Source organism: Brienomyrus brachyistius, chromosome 12 (assembly GCF_023856365.1).
Source record: "Brienomyrus brachyistius isolate T26 chromosome 12, BBRACH_0.4, whole genome shotgun sequence".
In the NCBI taxonomy this organism is placed as follows: Eukaryota; Metazoa; Chordata; class Actinopteri; order Osteoglossiformes; family Mormyridae; genus Brienomyrus; species Brienomyrus brachyistius.
In genome coordinates, this window is record NC_064544.1 from 26,815,124 (window position 1) to 26,821,703 (window position 6,580).

The 6,580-nt window shown below is 46.5% G+C and overlaps 1 long non-coding RNA gene across 1 annotated transcript; it reads left to right on the plus strand.

Moving 5' to 3' along the window:
* The first annotated feature begins 5,401 nt into the window (after positions 1-5,401).
* On the plus strand, positions 5,402-6,292 carry LOC125705376 (uncharacterized). The gene is made up of 2 exons (XR_007381492.1): positions 5,402-5,583; positions 6,239-6,292. It is a non-coding gene; the product is annotated as an uncharacterized LOC125705376 (long non-coding RNA).
* The last annotated feature ends 288 nt before the right edge of the window (positions 6,293-6,580 follow it).

A 6,580-nucleotide genomic window follows, 5' to 3' on the forward strand; every position in this document is an offset into this window, starting at 1 on the left:
CCACTGGGTCCAAGGAGGTGAGGAAGTTTCAGCTTTTGGATAGTCTTGAGGAAAGGGTGGCAAGAGAACTCCGCCTGCCAACCTATGGAACAGCTGATGAAATATTTCGGGTTCTTGGAAATCGGTTTGGAAATAAATCAGCAATTGCCGTGGAGATTGTAGAGGAACTGCAGGCTCTGCCTCCAGTGAGAGGCCATCAGCCACGGAGGGTTGTGGACATGATACAGGTTGTTGAAAAGGCCTTGTATGACCTTAGTGAGTTGGGAAATACGGGTGCTTTGAGGAATCCTCTTGTCACGAAATCCTTAGAAAGTAAACTGCCTGAAAACTTGAAAAAGGAATGGTTGGTCTATTCGGCAGGAGAGGAGGAGGTTGCATCACCTGAAGGTAGATTTGACATGCTCCTTAAGTTCCTGAGAAGTCAGGAAAAGATTTATGAGCAGTTGGACCAATTAAGGGACGATGATTCCAGTAAGAGAGAGATAAAAATCCCACAAAAGCATGCCCGGACCAAAGCCACTAACTCGTTAGGCTTTCAAGCATCTTGCATTGTCTGTGGAGAGAGGGGTCACAGGAAGAAGTTGTACTACTGCAAGAAATTTAAAATGCTTCGAGTGGGGGAGAAGAGGGAGGCCGTTAAGAAGTTCGGCGCTTGTGTGAGGTGTCTTGAGATTCACGATGGTGACGCAGAGTGTAAGACCACCTTCCTGTGTAAAAATGAGGGGTGCAAGGACGCTCAAGGCCTAGGTCATCACTACTACCTCTGTCCCAAGGTTGGAAGCAAGGAAGGAGACCCAAGGCGGTTGAGGCCCAGTCCAGCAAGAGCTGAAGGGAAGAGGTATACTGAAAGCCAGGAAGAGTTCCTAACGAGCTTGCCCCCTGATTTAGCTCAGCGGTGTCGGAATGTGTTCTGCAACTCTGTCTCAAAGACATTTAGCTTAACCGTTCCAGAGCAGGGGTTGCTAGCGGAGAATGACCTCAAGGAGTTTCCAGTTATAATGATGATCCTTGAGGTCACTGCCAATGCTGGGCAGAAGATTGGAACTTTGATGGACCTGGCATCTGATACCAATTATATTACCCATGAGGCTGCTGGTGAGCTGGACTTAAGGAGTGAGGATGTGACCCTTATAGTCCATGGAGTTGGCGGAATGCAAGTAACAGTTCAGACCAAGCGTTACCTGCTGAAGATACGGGTCAAAACCTCAATGGGAGCCCTGAAGTCTCATCAGCTTGTGTGTTATGGGCTTGATAGCATTGCAGAGGTTAACCGTCATGTGTCAGCAGAAAGACTGCAAAAAATATTTCCTCATGTTCCCTTTCATCAACTGGTCCGCCCTACTAAGATTAAACTCCTCATAAGCCATAAGGAAGGGCAGCTTGTCCCTCAGAAGGTGTGCTCTGTTGGGGACCTTGTCCTGTGGGATGGGCCTCTGGGTAAAACAGTGGGCGGTTCTCATCCAGATCTGTTAGAAGACGTTACAGTCACTGTCCACGATTCTAAAACTCATTCTGCACGCTCCATGCGGACAGCGGCTGCTGGATATAAAGAGATCACCAGTGACTACTCAGGTAAACTTCTTCGACTCACTCGGGCTACTATGTCCTCTGTCAACCGAGATTTTATGGATTGGTGGAGGTGGGACAGCATTGGGGCTGCTTGTGAGCCTCGGTGTGGTGGCTGTAGATGTGGAAATTGCCAACCTGGGGGAAAGGAGATGACTATTTCCGAGGAACGAGAGCTGGAGAAAATAAAGGATGGACTTACTTATGTGACTGAAGATCACCATAGCATAAAGCCACACTGGCATGCAAGGTATCCCTGGATTGAGGACTTGGGAACGCTGCCTAACAATAGGGGAGCTGTTGAAGCAACGTTCCTGAGAACCGAGAAGCAACTGACAAGGGAGATTGAATGGAAAATGGCCTATAAAGCACAGGTCCATGACATGGTCGAGCGGAGGGCTGTTATTAAGCTTTCAAAGGAAGAGTTGGAAAACTGGACCGGACCAGTATGGTATATCAGTCACCTAATTGCACCGAACCCTCACTCTGTTACTACACCAGTCCGTCTTGTGTGGAATAGTAGCCAGAAATTCAGGGGTCAAAGCCTAAATGACTTGCTCATTAAAGGTCCAGATGTCCTCAACAGTATACGTGCTGTTCTAATCCGGTTTCGGCAAGGGGTGTTTGCTGCGCTTGGAGACATAAAGAAAATGTATAATTCTGTATGGCTCGAGGACCAAGAGGTACATCTTCATCGCTTTTTGTGGAGAGACTCTGAGGATGAGGATATTCAGGAGTATGCAATTACAAGAGTCAATATCGGTGATAAGCCAGCAGGCTGTATCGCAGAAGTTGCCATGCGTGAGACAGCAAATTTGCCCATGTTTAATCATCTTGTTGAAGAGCGTCGCGTGCTGGAGCAAGACGCTTACGTAGATGATGTGCTTACATCCCATAGTGATTTGAACCAGCTCAAGCAAATAACGGCCAATATCGAACAAATCTTGGAGACTGGTGGATTTTATATGAAACCATGGGTTTACTCCGGCCAAAGTGGGAGACCAGAATCCAAGGACCCTGAGGAAAAGAAACCTGTGGTGATGGTCCTTCCGAATCAACTCCCTGATGAGAACAATAAAGCTTTGGGCCTAGGCTATGATCCGGAGAGTGATAAACTTCATTTGATGACAGCGGTAAACTTCTCCAAAAGGAAAAAGAGGATGAGATTGGGAGAGAACTTGTCTAAAGATGAAATCAGGGCGCAGGTGCCAAACCCGCTCACTCGTAGAGAGCTCCTGAGTCAAGTTTCTGGGCTGTATGACCCCCTTGGTCTTGTGACACCTGTCAAGCAAAAGGGAGCCATTTTGGTGAGAAAAGCATTTCAGGAAGTAAGGGGCAAATACAGCCCATCAGAAAATACATGGGATGCTCCTTTGTCGGAGGGTCTATGGGAAGACGCTGTTCACCTCTTTGAAGATTATACCGAGCTTAGCCAGTTAAGATTCATCAGAGCCTTGACACCTCCTGCACCATGTGGCGAGCCCTGTGGTATTACGTTCTCTGACGGGAGTGAGTGCTCGTATGGGGCTGTGCTGTACTTGCGGTGGAAATTGCCACGAGATGTCATTGTACGGCTTGTTGAGTCCAAGGCAAGGTTGACGCTGTTAGATCATAAAGGGGATGCTGTAAAAGCTGAGGTCTGTGGGGCTGTTTATGCTGCTCGCTTGAAAAAGTATTTCGAGAAGCATTGTAAGATTCAGGTAGCAAGATGGTACCATTTGGTTGATAGCCAGACTGTCCTAGGAGCTGTCCAACGTGAAAGCTATGGCTATCAAACATTCTTTGCCAATAGAATCGGGGAAATTCAAGGCAGCACAAATGTTCAAGACTGGTGGTGGATTCCTGGGCCACTCAACATAGCGGACATTATTTCGAGGGGGGCAAGCCCCAAAGAGTTGGACGAAGGCTCAGAGTGGCAGCTGGGTCCTAAGTTCTTAAGGCTCCCAGAAAGTGAATGGCCAGTGAAATCTGCTAAGGATGTTACTATTGAAGCAAGAGAGAACCTTACAAGGATCCAGAAAAAAGCTTTTGTTGCTGCTCTTACGAGGGTCAGGGCAAAAAATGCAGGCCTGAAACAGGACTTAAATCTTCCCTCAGTGGTTTTGCATAGGCCATCTGCCAGGACTGTTGCAAGTCTGGTAGATATCAAGCGGTTTAGTAGCCTAATGCAACTAGTTAAATCAGTAGCGATGGTCTGGAGGGCGGCAAAGAAGTTTCTTCATGCCAAAGCCACCGGAAATCCAAAGTGGGAGGCAGTCCTATTGACAGGCATTGTCACCGTGGCCGAGAGAGAAGACGCCTTCCGAGACCTCTGTCTGTCAGCTCAAGAAGGAGTTACTTTCCCTACCACTACAACGGATCGGTTGGTGGTGTATAGGAATGAAACTAGTGGACTGTTGCTGTGTGGGGGCAGAATTCAGCATTTTAGAGAAGACTATTCGGCTGTCCCACTGCTGCCTTTTGATACTTGGCTAGGGACGCTACTAGCACGTCAAAGTCATCAGCAGGGACATGAGGGGGTCGCTGGGACACTGCTTAGGATGCGGCAGAAGGCTTGGGTTGTTCAAGGGAGAAGGTTGGCCCAAAAGGTCGTCAACCAGTGTGTCCTTTGCAGGAAAGTAAGAGCTCGAATGTGCCGGCAAGTGATGGGTGATCTTCCAGTAGAGAGGTCAAGACCTGCCGCTCCTTTCCAGTTTACGACTATTGATTTGTTTGGCCCGTACCTGGTGAAAGATGATGTGAAAAGAAGAGTGTCCATGAAGGTCTGGGGGGTTATCTTCTGCTGCATGGCAAGCCGTGCTTTATATGTAGATCTGGCCAGCAGTTTGTCTACAGAGAGCTTCTTAATGACCTATCAAAGATTCACAGCCATCAGGGGCCATCCCCTTAAGGTCTGGTCAGATCCTGGGACCAATTTTATTGGTGCAAGAGCCTTGCTGGTGGATCTGTATGCCTTCTTGCAGAGCCAAGATACATTGAGCTTGGAGGAGTACGCTGTAAAGAATGGGACAAGCTGGATCTGGAGAGTGCTCCCTGCTGACTCGCCACATCGAAATGGGGCTGCTGAAGCGGCTGTAAGAATTACCAAGAGAGCTCTTCAAGGACTGGGCAAGTCAGCAAATCTTACCTTCAATGAGTTCCTTACGGCCCTCCATTTGGCGGCGAACCTGGCTAATGAGAGGCCTATCGATGCAAGAGTCCAAAGTCGAGAGGGTCGCATTCAGTATGTAACACCAAATACGCTTCTCCTAGGTCGAGCATCCCACAGTGGGGACTCCAGGTCCTTCAATTTTAACGACTACCCCTACAAGCGGCTCAGGGAGATCCAGAGCCAAGTTAGTGACTTTTGGAAAGCATGGTGTCAGCTTGCTGGGCCAAACCTCTTCATTAGAGCTAAATGGCATACCACAGAGAGAAATGTTGCTGTAGGGGATGTCGTGTGGCTTTGTGATCAAAACTCCCTGCGAGGACAATTTAGACTTGGCCGAGTCGTCTCTGTGGCACCAGATTCAAAGGGCATCGTGAGAGATGTTGAAATTCTTGTTGTGCCTGGGGGCTGTGTGTTGGTCCAGCCTCAGAAGCCTGAAATCCAGCACTTAGCCTCTGGCGACGGGAAGGAAAAGCCTATTGGAGTGGTATTGCGCAGGGATGTCCGGCGACTTGTAGTCCTGTTGCCTGTGGAGGAGCAGGAAAATTAAAACTCTTTAGGGTCTATATTCGCCTTGAAGTTCTCCAACCTTTCTGTTCAAGAACAAAAAGGTTGAGTGGGAGGTGTTGCGATGAACGTCATTCCAGCAAGTGGTTACGTCATTCACGCAAGTGGTCATGCGGAACCAAAGTTTACTCACCTGTGTGCACCCGAGGGGAAGGCATTAACGGACGCACCTGCTCTTTATTTGGGATAAAGTCGGCAAAACGCATTGGTAGCGCGACAAGCAAAGGGTCAAATCTACACCAAGTGCTTCTGGAACTGTGCTGTGATTGTGTACTGAAAAGTAGACTCTGAACGGACAGCCGGTAAGACCATGAACCATGCGTGTTGGAGACTTTGTTGCAAATGTTATTTGTAGCAAGCACTACCTGTTGCGAGTGGGGTTTATTTCTTAATAGGGTGCGCTAATGAGGCATTGAGGCGCTGGTGCTGGCTTGTAACATTATATGAGTTGTGGTATTTGACTGTATTAGGAATAAATGGTGTGCTGTAAGTGTCTCAATGACAATATGTGGAATGCTGTTTTATTGATTCAGATGTTTGCATTAATGCGGTTTAAAAGGGGGGTTTCTATTTTTAGTTTATCTAAAAGTTAAATATTAAATTGCTAAAAAGAAAAAAAAGTATTAAGGGTGAACTTTCCTTTTAATAATTCATATGGGCAGAAGTGTTAAACCTATTGTTCGATTGTCTAATTGGTTAGCTTTTCATTGCAATTTATTGCGTTGAGTAACTCATTTATGTGTTTCCCCAGTGGTTTGATTTTAAACTTTGATGTTTGGAGGAATTTTATTCAGAACAAGTTATGTATAATTGTGTGGAAATTTAAAGCTGAGATTGGTCATTTATTGTATATTTTGTGGGTATGTATATATATATATATATATGTGTGCATTTAAAGTAAAATTTTGTGTTTGCTCATAAGATAGATTGGTGAAAGTTGGTGTTTTGTGGTTTAAGGTTTTTCACCTGTAAATGCCTGGCTTGAGGAAAGCGAAGATAAAATAAAAAAGGGATAAAGAGTCCAAAAAGAAGGCCTGGTTATTCTGAGTGAAATCCAGTTATATGTTCAGTTTTGGTACATCCCTATCAAGTGAGGGGTAAAGCACAGTAAGAATTGTGATCACTTGACAGTGAAAAACCGCTGTAAGTTGGTTTATGAAGCTTCAACTAAGCCTGCCCACTTAAGCTCCTGTCTAATAGCTGCCAAGGCAAGCCCAGTACCTCCCATTTAGAGTTCACCAAAGTTTAGAATGGCCGAGTCAAAGTCTCTGAAGCAATTAAAGAGAGAGCGAATGACTG